Source organism: Balaenoptera musculus, chromosome 1, assembly GCF_009873245.2.
Source record: "Balaenoptera musculus isolate JJ_BM4_2016_0621 chromosome 1, mBalMus1.pri.v3, whole genome shotgun sequence".
NCBI lineage: Eukaryota > Metazoa > Chordata > Mammalia > Artiodactyla > Balaenopteridae > Balaenoptera > Balaenoptera musculus.
The window spans coordinates 182156652-182175083 of NC_045785.1; positions in this window are offsets into that span (position 1 = coordinate 182156652).

Here is an 18432-nt window from a genome sequence, read left to right on the forward strand (position 1 = left end):
TCTTGCAAATAGTGTCTTCTTGAGTTTCTGACATGTTCCCAAACAATCAAGCTGGCGCTTGCTTTATTCTGGGGATGAAGGAGCAGGAGTGATTAGTTTCTCTGTCCCCCACCCCTCCCAATTTGCTCAAATCTGTGAGCTGCTAAGAGAGGAGGTCGGCCTACACGTGTCACAGGCACTGCCAATTAGGGTAATAGACAAGCAGGCAGGACCCCGGCGTTGAACTGTGTGTCATGTGTGACGCTGGTTTACACATAATGAAAACAGGAGAGGCAGGATCTCTCTGACTCATGATGTGTTCTTTTCGAAGAGGGCATTGTGATTTTTGACAGAGGAAGGAAGGAATTCGGACAAAACAAGGGAAGGAAGAATTTGTTATTTCCTTCCACCAGCCAAGTCTCTGGTTCCTGTTGCCAAGAATATAACTTTAATTTATAAGACAAATACAAACCTAATTATATATCATTTAAAATTTAATTCAGAGTAACACCATATCTTTGGAGTCAAGTTCTCTATTTTGAGGTTAAAAATATAGGAACATGAGAAAGATAAGAGTTCTGACGGGTCCCCTAATGCAAATTCCATCACCTGTATGTGTGCTTAATACAAATATGGGTGTTAAATAAAATTTCATTTCATGAATTATATCTATTTTTAAAGTAAGTCTGCTGAATATATATACCATGCTACAATAAGGAATATGTTCTGATTTTCAGCAAAATACATAATAGGAAGAAGGAAAGTAGAAGAAACAAGGTAAATATAGACTGGAATTATTATATGACAATGTTGTTGTCAGGATACAGCTTAAAACCTAGGACCATGTTTCACTGTGTCATCTGCAAATAAGTCACAAACCATTACATTAAAAACACATGAGAAACCTGAAATCATGCCAAAGAGATTCTTTCCTGTTTTGTTCATCCCAAAGTAAAACATCCCCACCAAAGCTCACCATTGAGAAAATGTCTGTAAGGAATATATTTCAGTGGAACTGGCCCTTATTTTCTTAATGCAATAGTTTGCGTGTCACCACGAAGGCTTTCTGGCGTGAACACTTCTAAGTTCCGAACAATTAGCTTCAAGAACAAAAGAGTGAATGTGTGCACAAGCTACCAGCTAGTCAGTCTCAGTTGACAGTTCATACAAACGCAGCCACCTGAAGCAAATCAACTTGTTTTTGAGAATGAGCTTTAGGGCTAATGCTCTACTGACTTCCATTGTTAGTGAACAGAGGTGTTGGCTTTTCATCTTTCCATACGCATGTGAATAAAATCATAGAAAATGTGAGCAAAAGATATTAAGACAGAGATTTTATGTTCAAATAACATACTCAGGAAATATCACCATTAAGGTCATTTTTAGCAATGTTAAATTGAGAACATTGTACACTGCCTTTTCCCGGAATTTACATATTAGAGTGTAAAAATTATTCTAGCATACTGTGTAAGTGGAATGTGATCAAATTAACACTCCACTAACAAGAAAACCCAGTAGAGAAAGAGAGAAAACAACCATAGATGATCCAGTATTTTACTTTTACAGAGAAAAGTGAGCAAAAATGATAACTATTTTGCATTTTAATGGTAATGTTCAGTGTTCATGTCTCCCCATAGATCTAAAAATACTTAGGAGTTTCTTAAAGTTAGTAAATCTATGGTGTTATATTTTGGATTAAAAAAAACATTTATTCTATGGTTATGTTTGTTTATTTTGAATAGAACAAGAGCAAATTCTCACTGCATTTTCCTATGAGAAATTTCTATTTCTAAAAGAACAATATATTTTCCCACTTGGTAATTCAACAGTTTTCCAGGGGTCCTTGTGTTCTCAGACATTTTTGTGGTAAAAGGGCACTTCTGCTGCCCCATCACTTCATGCAGCAGAAGCAGAACACAACACTCCTGTTTGTAAGACAGCAATGCACCTTTGGACTGGTGCGTGGAAAAATCCATCTGTTAAACACACTGCTTAGAAAGTTATGAAACTTAAAACAAGCTATAGTATTTGGGTGACTGGAATTTCTAGATTAAGTCAGTGGCAACAGGAATCATATGTATTTGTGATTGAAACAAGGTTTCACCAGAAAAATCCTCTATGAGGGCTTTCCTTGTGACAGTGTCCCATGTACTTCCTGCATATATCTTTAAAATTTCCCTTTTAGCTGAATCAGACTATAACCTCATAATAGTTTCTATCATGAGGAAGTCCCTCGACCTCCCATTCTCCTTCCAGCCTCTGCCCCATTTCTCTGTCCTGCGTTACAAAACTCATAACAAATATTATCCCTGTTCCCCGTGTCCAGCTCTCTTCATCCGCAGCCTCTTTAACCCACCAAGCACACTTTAGTTCCTGCAGCACCCCTGAAACTGCTCTGCGGAGCTCAAGGTCACCAACCATATCCACATTCTCCATCTGAGTGTTTCATTCTCAGTTGCTGACATTATATGCCCCAAGCACCATTTGCTAGAATGGATCACTCCTTTATGAAAAACTTGTCAGCATTTGTCTTGCATAAGCAAGTGCTCTGACTTCACTGAATGCTTCATGTCAATATTCTTTTAGGGAATCCTCCCTTTATCTACTCTGGCTTCACAGATGATTTTATTCAACCGTGTCCTTCCTTTTTATTTCTCCGACATAAGGGCACTACTATTCTGACACCTGTCACATAAACCTTAGGACGAGATTTGCTTGATTTCTTTCACTTATCATCATGGCACTGGGAGTCATTGCTGCTTTTGTTGCATTATCAGTAGTTCGTTCTTTTATGTTGTTGTGTAGTACTCTGTTATATGAATATTCCAGTTTATTTCCTCTGTCGCTGATGAAAATTTAGGTTATGATTTGGGGATATTACGAGTAAAGATACTATAAATATTCTTGACCATGTGTTTGGTTGGATATAAGCACTTACTTTGGTTGGGAATGTGTTCAAGAATGGAATTGAGCAATTCCTTTCTTGACATAGGTTATATTTATTTAGTTGGTAATACCAAGAGTTTCCTGAAACATTTGTTATCAAGTACACACCTATAGTCAATGTAAGAGAGCTTCATTTAATTCAACTTTACACCAAACTTGATACTGATTTTTAATTTTAGCCATAGGGAATGTATAGTGGTATCTCGTGATTTTAATTTGCATTTTTTCCTAATACTGAATGATACTGCGAATTCTTTCGTATGTTTAAAGTCCATTTTTATAACTTCCTCCTGAAGTGTCTTTTTAAGTCTTTCTTATATTTCTTTTGAATGATCTTTTTTTATTATTAATTTGAAAATTACTTTTTAGCAATCCTAAATGGCTTTATGTATTTTATATAAATGTTTGAAATATCTTTTACTGGTCTGTGATGTGCTTTCCTTTACTTTTTAATAGTGTTTTTGATGAATAGAAATTTTTAACTTTAATGAAGTCCAATGTACTGATTTTCTTTATCATTAGTGATTTTTATTTTTTATACTGTTTTATTTTTTTTTTTAATTGAAGTATGGTTGATTTACAATATTAGTTTCAGATGTACAACATAGTGATTTAATATTTTTATACATTATAATCCATTTAAAGTTATTACAAAATAATAGCTATATTTTCCTGTGCCATACAATATATCCTTGTTGCTTATTTATTTTATACATAATAGTTTGTATCTCTTAATCCCCTACCCCTATCTTGCCTCTCCACCCACGCAGTCCTCTCCCCACTGGTGACCACTAGTTTGGTCTCTATATTTGTGAGTCTGTTTCTGTTTTGTCACATATATTTGTTTTATTTCTTAGATTCCACATATAAGTGATAGCACAGAATATTTGCCTTTCTCTGTCTGACTTATTTCACTAAGTGTAATACCCTCTAGGTCCATCCAAACTGTTGCAAATGGCAGAATTCTATTCTTTTTTATGGCTGAGTAATATTCCCTTGTATATATGTACCACATCTTCTTTATCCATTCATCTGTCGATATCTATATCTTGGCAATTGTAAATGATGCTGCTTTGAACATTGGGGTGCATGTACCTTTTTGAATTTGTGTTTTTATTTTCTTTGAATATATACCTAGCCATGGAATTGCTGGATCACATTGTATTTCTATTTTTAGTTTTGTAAGGAAACTTCACACTGTTTTCCACAGTGGCTGCACCAATTTACAATCCCACCAACAGTGTACGAGGGTTTCCTCTTTTGCACATCATCACCAACATCTGTTATTTGTAGACTTTTGATGATAGCCACTTTGACAGGTGTGAGGTGATATCTCATTGCGGTTTTGATTTGCATTTCTCTAAAGTTTAGCAATATTGAGCATGTTTTCATGTGCCTTTTGGCCATCTGTATATCTTCTTTGGAGAAATGTCTTTTCAGGACTTCTGCCCGTTTTTTAATTGGCGTCTTTGTTTTTTTGATATTGAGTTGTGTGAGCTGTCTATAAATTTTGGATATTGATGCCTTATCAGTTATATCATTTGCAAATGTTTTCTCTCATTAAGTAGGTGTCTTTTTCAGTTTGTTGTTGGTTTCCTTTGCTGTGCAAAGGCTTTTAAGTTTAATTAGCTCCCATTTGTTTATTTTTGCTTTTGTTTCTTTTGCCTTAGGAGAAAGATTCAGAAAACATTGCTACAATTTATATCAAAGAGTGTTCCACCTATGTTTTCTTCTAAGAGTGTTATGGTTTCAGGTCTTACATTTAGGTCTTTAACACATTTTGAATTTATTTTTGTATATGGTGTGAGAAAATGTTCTAATCTCATTTTTTTCTGTGTAGCTGTCCAGTTTTCCCAGCGCCACTTATTGAAGAGACTGTCTTCTCTCCATTGTATTTTCTTGCCTCCTTTGTCATAGATTAATTGACCATAAGTGTGTGGGTTTATTTCTAGGCTCTGTTTTCTGTTCCACTGATCTGTGTGTGTGTTTTTATACCAACACTATGCTGTTTTAATTACTGTAGCTTTATAGTATAGTCTGGTATCAGAGAGCATGATACTTCCCGCTTTGTTCTTTTTTCTCTTGGTTCGGCTGTTTGAGGTCTTTTATGGTTCCATATAAATTTGGATTATTTGTCCTAGTTCTGTGAAGAATATCATGGATATTTTGATAGGTATTGCATTTAATCTGTAGATTGCTTTGGGTAGTGTGGCCATTTTAACAATAATAATTCTTCCTATCCAGGAACACAAGATATCTTTCAATTTCTTTGTATCATTTTCAAATTTCTTTATCAATGTTTTGTAGTTTTCAGAGTATAGTTCTTTCACCTCCTGGGTTAAGTTTATTGCTAGATATTTTATTCTTTTTGATGTGATTGTTAATGGGATTGTTTCCTTAATTTCTCTTTCTGATAGCTCATTACAAGTGTATAAAAAAGCAACATATATGAATCTTGTATTCTGCAACTTCAATGAATTAATTTATTAGTTCTAACAGTTTTTTTGGTGGAGGCCTTAGGGTTTTCTATGTATAGTATTGTGTCATCTGCAAACAGTGGCAGTTTTACTTCTTCCCTTCAATTTGGATGCCTTTTATTTCTTTTTATTGTCTGATTGCTGTGGTTAGAACTTCCAATACTATGTTAAATAGAAGTGGTGAGAGTGGGCATCCTTGTGTTTTTCCTGATTTTAGAGGAAAAGCTTTCAGCTTCTCACCATTGAGTATGATGTTAGCTGTGGGTTTGTCATATATGGCCTTTGTTATGTTGAGGTATGTTCCCTCTATATCCACATTGTTGAGAGCTTTTATCATGAATGGATGTTGAGATGTGAGATGCTTTTTCTGTGTCTATTGAGAAGATCATGTGATTTTTTATCCTTCCTTTTGTTAATGAGGTGTATCACATTGATATGTGAATATTAAACCATCCTGGCATCCCTGAAATAAATCTCACTTCATGGTGTATGATCCTTTTTATATATTGTTCAATTCGATTTGCTAATATTTTGTTGAGGATATTTGCATCTATATTCATCAGAGATATTGGCCTCTAATTTTCTTTTTCTGTAGTGTCTTTGTTTGATTTTGGTATCACAGTAATGGTGGCCTTGTAGAATAAATTTGGGAGTGTTACATTCTCTTCAATTTTTTGAAATAGTTTGAGAAGGATAGGTATTAGCACTTATTTATGTTTGTTAGAATTTCCCTGTGAAACTGTCAGGTCCTGGACTTTTGTTTGTTGTGAATTTTTTTAATTACAAATTCAACTTCACTATTCGTGATCAGTCTGTTTAGATTGTCTATTTCTGATTCAGTCTTGGAAGGTTGTATGTCTCTAGAAATTTGTCCATTTCTTCTGGGTCGTCCAATTTGTTGGCATATAACTGTTCATAGTATTCTCTTATAATTTTTTGTATCTCTGTGGAATCAGTTGTTTTCTTCTTTCATTTCTTATTTTGTTAATTTGGGTTCTCTCTCTTTTATTCCTGATGAGCCTAGCTAAAGGTTTATCAATTTTGTTTATCTTTTCAAAGATCTAGCTCTTGGTTTCCTTGATTTTTTTCTAATTTTTGTCTCTATTTTGTTTCCTCTCTGATCTTTATTATTTCCTTCCTTCTGCTGGCTTTGGCTTTGTTCTTCTTTTTCTAATTCCTTTTGATGGAAGGTTAGGTTGCTTATTTGATATTTTTCTTGCTTCTTGAGGTATGCCTGCATCACTATAAACTTCCCTCTTAGAACTGCTTTTGCTGTATCTCACGGATTTTGGAAAGTTGTATTTCTATTTTCATTTGTCTTGAGGTATTTTCTGATTCCCTCTTTGATTTCTTTATTGACCCATTGGTTTTTTAGAGCATGTTGTTTCGTCCCCACATGTTTGTGTTTTTCCCATTTTTCTTTGTATAATTGATTTCTAGTTTCATACTATTGTGGCTGGAAAAAATGCTTGATATAATTTCTATCATCTTAAATTTGCTGAGGTTTGTTTTGTGGCCTAGCATGTGATATGTCCTGGAGAAAGTTCCATGTATACTTGAAAAGAATGTGTATTCTGCTCTTTTTGGATGGAATGCCCTGTAGATATCTATTAAGTCCAACTGGTCTATTGTATCATTTAAGACCACTGTTGCTTTATTGATTTTCTGTCTGGATGATCTGTCCATTTATGTAAGTGGGGTGTTAAAGTCCCCTACTATTACAGTATTGTTGTCGATTTCTCCCTTTATATCTGTTAATATTTGCTTTATATAATTAGGTGCTCCTGTATTGGGTGTATACATGTTAACAAGTGCAGTATTCTCTCCTTGTGTTGATCCCTTTATCATTATATAATGCCCTTCTTTGTCTTTTCTTACAGACTTTGTTTTAAAGTCTCTTTGTCTGATATGAGTATTGCTACCGCTATTTTCTTGTCATTTCTATTTGCATGAAATATATTTTTCTATCCCCTCACTTTCAGTCTGTGTTATGTCTTTAGTTCTGAAGTGAGTCTCTTGTAAGCAGCATATAGATGAGTCTTGTTTATTTTAATCCATTGTTTTCTTGTTTTTTGTTTGTTTTTGTAGTTCTTCTCTGTTCTTTCCTCTTTCTTTTACTTTCTTCCCTTGTTGTTTGATGATTTTCTTTAGTAGTATGCTCGTGTTCCTTTCTCTCTTACTTTTTTGTATCTGTTGTAGGTTTTTGATTTCTGGTTACCACGGGGTTCCTATATGTTGACCTATATCTATTTGTTTTAAACAGGTAGTCCTTTAAGTTCAAACACATTCTAAAAGATCTACATTTTTTATTCCTTTCCCCCACAGTTTTTTTTTTTTCTTTTTATTGAAGTATAGTTGATTTACAATGCTATGTTAGTTTCTGGTGAACAGCAAAGTGAGTTAGTTTATACTATATATACATAAAAGTATATATATACTTTTCCATATTCTTTTTCATTATGGTTTATTATAGGATATTGAATATAGTTCCCTGTGGTATACAGTAGGACTTTGTTGTGCACACTTTGTATTTTTGATGTCATATTTTACATCTTCATTTTTATGCCTTTACTGATTATTGTAGTTATTCTTGATTTTACAACTTTGTATTTAAACTCCATACTAGTTTATTTAAGTGGTTGATCCTCAACCTTTACTATATATTTGCCTTAACTACTGGAATGTTTCCTTTTATATAGATACTTCTTGTTATACCCTTTTCCTTTCCAGTTAGATGACACCCTTTAACACTTCTTTGAGGGTCAGTTTAGTATTGATGAACTCTTTTAGCTTTTGATTGAGTAGTTTTTTCTCTCTCCTTCAAGTCAAAATGATAATCTTGCTGGGTAGAGTATCCTAGATTGTAGGTTTTTCCCATTCAGCACTTTAAGTATATCATGCTACTCCCTTCTGGCATACAAAGTTTCTACAGAAAGATCAGCTGATAGCCTTATGGGGGTTTCCTTGTATATGACTCTTTGTTATATATGACTCTTGCTACCTTTAGACTTCTCCATCTTTAACTTTTGCCATTTTAATTGTGATATGTCTTGGTGTGGGTCTGTTTGGGTACATCTTGTTTAGGACCCTCTGTTCTTTCTGTACCTGGATATCTGTTTCCTTCTTCATGCTTAGTTTTCAGCCTGAATTTTATTAAATACATTTTTAACCACCTTCTCTTTCTCTTCTCCTTCTGGGACCCATGTAATGTGAATGTTGGCACACTTGATGTTATTCCAAAGATCCCTTAAACTGTTTTCATTTTTTTTAAATTTGTTTTTCTTTTTGATTGGGTGTTTTCTATTATTCTACCTTTCAGATCACTTATGTGTTCTCTGTGATCTAGTCTGCTGTTAATTCCTTCTAGTGTATTTTTCTTTTTAGTTATTGTATTCTTAAGTTCTGCTGGCTCTTTTTTATATTTTCTAGTTCCATGTTAAAATTCTGTGTTCATCTGTTCTTTTCCTGATTCTGTCAGCATTATTATTACTAATGCTTTGAAGTCTCTATCCAGTAAACTGTGTATTTGTTTCATTAGTTTTTTTAGGGGTTTTCTCTGTCTTTCAATTGAGACAAATTCCTCTGTCTTTTCATTTTGCTTATCTTTCTCTATCTCTATGAAATTAGGAGAAACTATTACCTATGGTGCTCTTTAAGGGTGTCCTTATGTGGGAGCATCACTATACAGACTGTGTGTGCCCAATGCCTTTGGTGGGAGAGCTGGATTTGACATGAACACAAGTCACATCTTTCCTCAGGGTGTGCTGGCAGCTATCACCTTGGTAAGGAGTGGGGCTGGAGAAGGAGGGGCTAGGGCTGGATCCAGGTGTGAACTGGGGCTTCTCCTCTACTCAGTGGCCATCAGTGCCCTCTAGGAGGCAGGGTCAGGTCCCAAGGTGCTGGAGCAGGAGAAACCCTGAGGGTCAGGTCCTAACCAACTCAGTTCCCTCTAATTGTGTGCTCTTCCCTCTCCCAGCACCGGCATCCTCAGCTCTGGAGAGGAGCAGTGCCGGAGCAGGAGGGTCTGGTGCGGGTATTCAGCAAGGGTCGGGGCACCGGGTGTGGCGATCTGTCTGCCGTTAGAGATCTGGTCTGCCTCTGACGCATCACCTGTGCAGTCACCAGTAATGGCCGCCCCTCCCTGCGCAGACGCTGCTTAGGGTTTGTGCTGCCACAGCGTCTCACGGTCAAGCTTTTCCCTCAGTCATGGCAGCCGCCGCCTCAGTGTGGAGCTGCAACACGAGGCAAACACTGCTGGAGAGTTCGTTCAGCTCAGGCTTGGATGTGAGTGGGGTGGTTGTGGGAAACCAGTCAGACAGCCAGGTGGTTTCAATCCACCCTTTCCACCCTCTCTGCCCTGCTTCGGGGGCAAACATGCATCCGTGCACTCCTCACAAGTGGAATCCATGCTTCCCACACAGAAGACCTCCTGTTAGTCCCACTAGCCCTCCACCCAGCCAAGGGGGCTCGCCATTCCCCGGTTGGACCCCAGCTCTGTGGGGACCGATATGTGGCTTGACTGCTCGCTCCCCTGGGAGGGTCACCACCTGTGTAATCTCCCTTTTCCTCTGAGTCCCCTCCCAGGGGCATAGGTCCCCTCCTGATCGCTTCTCTTCCCTTCCTACCTGACCAAGCATGTAACTGTCTTACAGCCTTGGTTGTACAGGAGTCTTTCTGCCAGTCTCCAGTTCGTTTTTGAGTGAGAATTGTTCCACATGTAGATGTACGTTTAATGTATTCTTGTGGGGAGGTGAGCTCTGCATCTTCCTACTCTGCCGTCTCGATTCCTTCCTTGTCCTGTTTAAAAAAAAAAAAATGCCCATTCCAAGGTTATGAAAATATTACCCTATGTTTTATTTTAGAAGAGGTCAGATATGGGTCTATTTGTGTTTTGGTGGGGGGGTGGTGGCTCAGGTAGTGATCAAGGTTCATTATTTTCCACATGGATGTACAATTGGCACAGCACTATTTATTATAAATAGCAGCCTCTCCCTCAGTGAATTGCAATGGAGCCTTTGTTATAAATCAGATAACTGTATATTGTGTTTCTCTCCATTTTGTCCCACTGGTGTATTAGTCTATACTTGTGGCAGTCCCGTTATTTTAATCACTGTAGATGAAGTAAGTCTTGATATGTGCTAATGTAAATTATCCTGCTGTTATCTTCTTTGATGCTGATTTTGCTGTTCTAGGTCCTTTGCCTTTCCATATACATTTTAGAAACAGCTTGTGTATTTTCACAAAAAAAGAAACAAAAATAACAACAACAGAAAACCACTTGTGACTTTCACATGGATTGCATTGAATAGAGAGATGTGAAGAGAACTAACATCTTAACAGTTTTAAGTCTTCTAATTCACAAGCATAGTAATAAACTACCACTTATTGAGGTCTTTAATTTTCTTAATAATATTTAATAATTTCCAGGGCAGAGTTCTTATAAATCTTTGTTATATTTACTGTTAAGTATTTGGTATTTTTGATGTTATTGTGTTACTGGTTTTTAAATTTCATTTCCATTCATCCATTGCCACTACCTAAAAATACAATTAATTTTTGTATATTGGCCTTGGGTTCTGAGACCTTGCTAAATGGATTTTATAGATCTAGTAGCTTGTTTTAGAATTATCAAGATTTTCTAAGTCTATGAATAAAGTCAGTTTTACTTTTTGTTTTGCCTTATTGCAGTAGCTAGTTTTTCCAGTACAGTGTTGAATAGAAGTGATGAGAACATATTGCTTTGTTCCCGATATTAGGGAGAAAGCAGTCAGCCTTTCAACATTAAATGTGGTGTTAGCTGTAGGTTTTTCATAGATGACCACTTTAGAAAGTTTAATTCTGTTCCTATACTTCTGTGTGTTTGTGTGTGTTTGTGTTTTAAAATCATGAATGGGTGTAAATTTTGCCCAATGCTTCATCATCTTTGAGATCATCATATTTAATTTTTAAAATTCTGTTAATATGATGAATTGCATACCTTTTTAAATGTTAAACCCACATTCTTGGACTGAACTCTACCTGGTCATTTTATTAGGGTTCTCCAGGAAAACAGAATCAATAAAAGACATATAGAACAATAAAAGACATATATATATAAAATAAGAAATTAGCTCACACAATTATGTAGTCTGAGAAATCCCATGATCTGCCATCTGCAAGCTGGAGTCCCAGGAAAGCTGATGGTAGTAGTTCTGAGAATCAGAGTGCGGACGGTGTAAGTTAGTTTCAGCCAAGGGCAGGAGAAGACGATGTTTCAGCTCAACTAGTCAGGCAGAGAGAGAATTCAGCCTTCCAAATTTCCTCCACATTTTTTTGTTCTGTTTGTGCCGTTTCAGCTCAACTAGTCAGGCAGAGAGAGAATTCAGCCTTCCAAATTTCCTCCACATTTTTTTGTTCTGTTTGTGCCCTCAGCGCATGGATGATGCTCCCACATACTGGGAAGGGCGATAGCTTTACTCAGTTCAATTCAAATGCTGATTTCTTCTGGAAACACCCTTATAAATACACCCAGAAATGACATTTAACCAGATATATGAGCATACCCTGGGCCAGTCAAGTTGATGCATCACAGTAATCATCACAGTCTTTAAATATTATAATTTAGGTATTTTAGATATTGTTGGATGTGATTGTTAAAATTTTGTTAAAGATATTTGTATTCATGAGAAGTATTTGTAATTTCCTTTCTTGTAATGTCTATCTAGTTTTTGTATTAGGGTAATACTAGCCTTCTTCGATTTTCTGGAAGCATTTGTGTAAAAATGGCATCATTTCATCTTTAAAAACACAGTAAATTCAGGACTTCCCTGGCGGCCCAGTGGTTAAGACTCCACCCTCCCAGTGCAGGGGGCACAGCTTCAATCCCTGGTTGGGGAACTAGGATCCCACATGCCATGTGGCACAGCCAAAAGATAAATAAGTAAAATAAAATAAAGTTTAAAAATAAATAAAGTTTAAAAAATAAAAACGTGGTAAATTCACCAATAAAGCCTAAAGTTTCCTTTTTTGGAAGATTTTTAACTATGAACTCAATTTCCTAAATAGATATGTAGCTATTCAGATGATCTATTCCTTCTTGACTGAGCTTTGGTAATTTGTATTTTGTTATAGAAATGCATCAGTTATTTGAGTTGTCAAATTTATTGGTATAAAATTATTTACAGTTCCCTTATTATCTTCTTACAGTTTGGAGGATCTGTGGTAATATCCCGCTTTCATTACTGATATCGGTTCATTGTGTCTTCTCTTTTTTTCTGACCAGTCTGACTAGAGGTTTATTAACATTATTGATCTCATTAAAGAACTAGTTTTTGTTTTCATTGATTTTTTTCAGTTATTTTTTGTTTCCTATTTTTTTATTTTTTCTTTCCATATTCTTATGTTAAGTTTATTTGATCCTACTTTTCTAGTTTCTCAAAGTAGAAACTTATATCATTGATTTTAAGCATTCAAGCTTATAGATTTTCCTCTAAGAACTGCTGTGGCTGCATTTCACAAATTTTTATGTGCAGTTTCTTTATTTCACTCAGTCCAAAATATTTTCTAATTTTCATTGTGATTTCTAAATATTTTGATCTATGGCTTATTTAGATGTGTGTTGCTTAATTTTCAATTATTTAGTGATTTTCTAAGTAACATTCTATCATTAATTTCTAGTTTATTTCCATTGTGGTCTTAGGATAAACTCTGAATGATTTCAGTTTTTTAACTTATTTTAAAACTTTTGATGGTCCAGAATTTGGTCTATTTTGTGACTACTCCAGGTGTACTTGAAAAGAATATACATCCTGTTGTTTTGGAGGTAGAATTGTGTAAATCTCAATTAGATAAGTTGGTTGATAGTGGTTGGTCAATTCTTTTGTATACACTTAACAGATTTTTTTGCCAACTTCCCATAACTATTACTGACAGAGGAATACTGAAATTTTCTACCATAATTGTGGATTTTAAAAATTTCTTATTTAGTTTTATTAGTTTTTGTTTCATGTGTGTTGAAGCTCTGTTATTAGCCTTGTATACATAAAGATTGCTATATCTTCTTGATGAATTGATACTTCTCTTATAGAATATCCCCTTTTATAATAATCTTTGTAAAACAGACCTTGCCATCCAATTGTCTTTTCTTCCACTCACTAAAATTCATTCCACAGTAAAATTCACACATTTTATTGTACAGCTCCATAATTTTTGACAAGCATATATAATTGTGTAATTTCCACCATAATCAAGACCTAGAATAGTTCCTCCCAAAATTTCTCCATGTGTTTTTTGTAGTCACCTCTTCCTTCCACCAGCATCTGGTGACAACTGACCAGTTTTCTGTCATAGAATTTGCCTTTTCCATAATGTCCCACAACTGGAATCGCATAGTATGTTTCTTTTTGATTCTGCATGATTTCCTTAGCATAATGATTCTGGGATTCATCCATGATGTTGCATGGGTCAGTAGTTCTTTTTGTATTTCTGGGAAGTACTCAATTGTAAGGATATGCTAGACACCACTGCCACCTATTTTCAAATTATGCTCTTTCCAGATTCTTGACCATCCAGCCAAACTTTTAGCCACTGGACATAAATCAGCATAGATCTGTACCTCTGGCCACCTTTTCCTACAGGAAAATGAACAGATATCTGTATTGCTTGAAATTCTGCCCATGGGAAGGATTTCTCTTCACAATTGTCCTTAAGAGTTACTCCTGGTTGGAGCTTTAGTGCTCCAGCTGTTCAGTTTGAGTAGTGCCAACATATCACGCAGAACTATCTATAAACTAAATCTGACTTTTTAATTCTCAGTCAACTGGTTATACCAAATTCCCCTGGAGGTCATAGGTGTAGGTTGAAAAAGAGAAGAAAATCTAGCAAGAGTTGAAAATCTGGGCTACTTTCTCAGTAACTTGCTTGTGCTTTCAGTATCTGCTCATACGTGATTTCATATGAACCACTTCTTAATGAAGAAGTTCAGTGATGCACACCCAACTTTATGGCTTTGGTGATGGGCAGCTCATATTGCAGGGTAGCTCGGTGACCTGTGATCAAGGGTTCAGTCTTCAGTAGGATCCAGTAGCAAGTCAGAAACTGTATCTTTAAAAAGTAGAATAATTATCTCCAAAGAAAGGCATAACTTTGCTCCCAAATCTTAAATGTCTGTACGGGTTTATTCTGCGTCCATGCTTTCCTCACGCTGCTCCCAGCAAATGTTGAGTGCTGCATATACACTATCGGGCCCATTCCTGAGAATAAAACTCTGAGAGCTGGCTTTAGCTTGAGATCTTCTTGACGGCCTTGCTGAACTTTTATTAAACTGTATGGCTATTTAGGGCATTTTCACCAACCACCCTTCCCTCTCTCCTTTAACTGGGGTCAGATTTGCATTGTGGTTGGACAGACTGCCTCCCTATTTTCTCTTACACAGCATTTTCCTCATAAAATACTTGCATGTTTAATCTTGTCATGGGATCTGCTCTCAACGGTCTCAGTTCAAACAATTGTCTGCCCAACCTGGGCAACTGCAGTAGCCTCCTAACTAGTCTCCGTGTTTTCCTCCAGCCCCCAAAATCTATTCACTGATATTTTCACATTTCTACAGTCAAGGATTTTAGAACCAAAAGATCTTATATAGTCATGAAGTTTATGATTTTCTTCCAGACATATAAATCGATCAGTTAGTGCAACAATTCTGAATGTCTTATTCTCATCAAGGTGCTTTGTGGCTGTACAAAAGTCATGGTTTCTTTCTTTCAGAAATCTTACTCTTTTTACAGAGAGAAAAAATAATGTATAATAACCAAAAATAATGTAGATTTTCATAAAGTCAGAGACTTTGCCCTTTGTGTTCCTTACTCTTTCTCAGCTCCTAGAACTGTGCTTTGCACACAGAAAGTTCTCAATAAATATTTGTAAAATGAGTCACTAAGGTAATACACAGACAATTGCAGGGTTATTCCTTCCTTCAACAAATGTATACTGAGCACCAACTCTGTGTCAGGTATTATTCTAAATGCTGGAGATAAAGCAAGGAATAAAGTGGGCAGAAATAACTGTCTATAAAGCTTATGTTTGTGCATTTGTATGCCAGGCAATAAATCAATAAAATAAATCAATAAAAGAGATAGGTTAGATAGTGATCAATAAACATTATGATGGAAAAAAAGCAGGAAAGAGGGATAGGGAGAGTGCTGATGGTGGTGGTGGACCTTTCTGAGATGATGACATTACAGCGAAGCAAGAATGAAGAGGAGGTGAGGGGGTAGCTGAGCAGGTATTTGGGGGAAGATCATTCCAGGTAGAAGAAAGAGCAAGCACGGGTGCTCTGAGGGCGGGCACATCTTTGGATGGCTTCCTAGGCCACTGTAAGGGTGTTGGTGTTTACTCTGAATGAAACAGGGAGCTTTGGGAGGGTTTAATTTAGGTTGATGTGGCCACACAAATGTAGCAGAGCTTCACAGACATGGAAAATCAGCAGCAGTTGGGCCATCTTTGTGGAGGAGATCAATCTCCAGTGAACGGGGGTTCTGATTTATTTCTTCATACCATGTACCAAGCGCTATTAGTCTGCATCAGCCACAGGATGAGGACTCATACTGCAGAGCCAAGTGACAGTTCCTACTGATGGGAGAATTTAGTAGGGTGAGTGGTTAAAGTCAGCAGAGAAAGCTTGCAGGTTAACAGATGCAGATGTTTCTGAGGAGGCCGAAGGGAGATTGGAGGCACAATCTCTCAGCACAGGCTTGGGGTTTGGGGAGTGAGGCTGAGCAAGTGCCTGTCTGATGGCATTATTTTCTCTGGGAAGCAGGAGACGAGGTCTCTGCTGAGAGTGCAGGACGACGCTGAATGTGCTGATAATTTATTCATGTGCTCAGTGATTGAAAAGTCTCTGAGTATGAGTCTTTGTGGTGGCCAGTTCTGTTGGCGCCATCTGTCTCCAAGCATAAGGCATTTTAAAAAAAAACAACAAAAAAAACCTCTATGATCTTTATAATGATGACTGTGGTTAAAAACTAGGAGCTGAGTAAAAAAGCATTATTGGATGGATGGATGGGTAAGCAGACTTAGATTTCCTCACAAGTCCTGGCTACTGTGGTGTTTTCCATGGAGTGTATTTTTAATATCACAAAAATTCTGTAAGATAGTCTTTTACTATCCCAGTTTATATATGAAAACTCTGAGGTTGAGAAGGGTTGGTAACTTTCCACACTTCACCACAGCAGAGTTAGAATTTGAAACCACATTTGTTTGACCCCTGAGCCAGTTTAATTGTCAACTAATTATATGCCCAGAAAACTTGACCCAGGGTGGAAATTCCTAAATAGGAGAGAAACATAAACGATTAGGAAGAAGGAGACCAGAGGAGAACAATAAATACTACTATGGGGTAGGGACACAAGCTCTGTGGGGAAAGGCAAAGTGAGGCCCACAAGGGAAGATGAATTCCCCCAACAAAGGGATGGCTCATAACAATTTTCAAACACGTGGACCTTTTTCTTAAGGAGAGAATCAAACCATCATTGCTTCAATGTCAATAATCAGAATAGAGTAACTCACCGTTGTTATATGGTACGTAACTGGCTACTGCAAACGTTAACTAGCCCGGTTCCTGTTGACCGTGTGGATGCAGAGACTTCCCACACAGCCTGGTAATGCTGTGAAAGAAGCCATTATGGGGTGCCAAGGGAACACAGAATGGGAACCCCCAAGCCAGACAAGGATGGAGGTATCAGGCAGTCTCCCCATGAAGGTGAGGGAGTAGGGCACATTTAGAGAACTGCAGTCATTAATTAAATAAGGCTGAGAACAGGATTCAGGCAGAGTGGCAAATGAGCCAGAGGTAGGCAGGGGCCAAGTTCACAGGACGTTTGTTTAAGACTGTGAACCCCTGAGGAGCCAGGACCGTATCTTGTTCGTCTTTGCCCAGCCCAGCACTTGACACATGGTTGACTCTACAATCATACCGATGAAGAGATCGTCTTATTCTAAAGGCAAAGGGGCTATTGCAGGATGATGTGCAGGGAGCCGCATAATTATAATAGATTTCCATTTCACAAAGTTTGAGGGTTTCGTCCAGTGCCCTTGGGATGTGGTGGGGTGAGGACCCCAGGCTCGGGAAGAGAGGGGTCAGGGCTGGTAGCAGTGAGAGATCATTTGGTGGGGGGCTGCTGATGGTGACCTTTCAATGCCAAAATGAGCAGTTTGGACTAAACTGACATAAGGAAATCGAAAGCCATTGTAGGGTGATAGATTGAAAATGTGTCTTAGAAAACTTGATTAGACAATGAATTGTAGGGGCAGGAGCCTAGAGGTTGAATGTTCAGTTTGGGGGCTTCAGGGAGGTGATTATGCACTAGATGGTAGAAGTTCAAGCTGGGGTCTTGAGCAGGAATAAAGAGTGAGAGAAATTTTTATAGAAATAGAACTTGGTGATTATATTCATTTCCTCATAATTCTTCAATTTATTCATTAATATGCCATATCATTCAATAACGAATTTAAGTGACATATGAACAACAGAAAATAAGTTAAAGAAACCTTCAAGGTTTTCCCAGAGAAAACCATAATTCAAAAAGACACATGCACCCAAAAAAAAAAAAAAAAAAAAAAAGACACATGCACCCCAATGTTCACTGCAGCACTATTTACAATAGCCAGGACATGGAAGCAACCTAAATGTCCATCAAGAGAGGAATGAATAAAGAAGATGTGGTACATATATGCAATGGACTATTACTCAGCCACAAAAAGGAATGAAACTGGGTCATTTGTAGAGACGTGGATGGATCTAGAGACTGTCATACAGAGTGAAGTAAGTCAGAAAGAGAAAATCAAATATTGTATATTAACACATATATGTGGAATCTAGAAAAATGGTACAGATGATCTTACTTGCAAAGCAGAAAGAGAGACACAGATGTAGAGAACAAATGTATGGATACCAAGGTGGGGGATGGTGGGATGAATTGGGAGACTGGGATTGACATATACACTACTATATATAAACTAGATAACTAACAAAAAATGTAAAGAGAAAAGAAAGCTT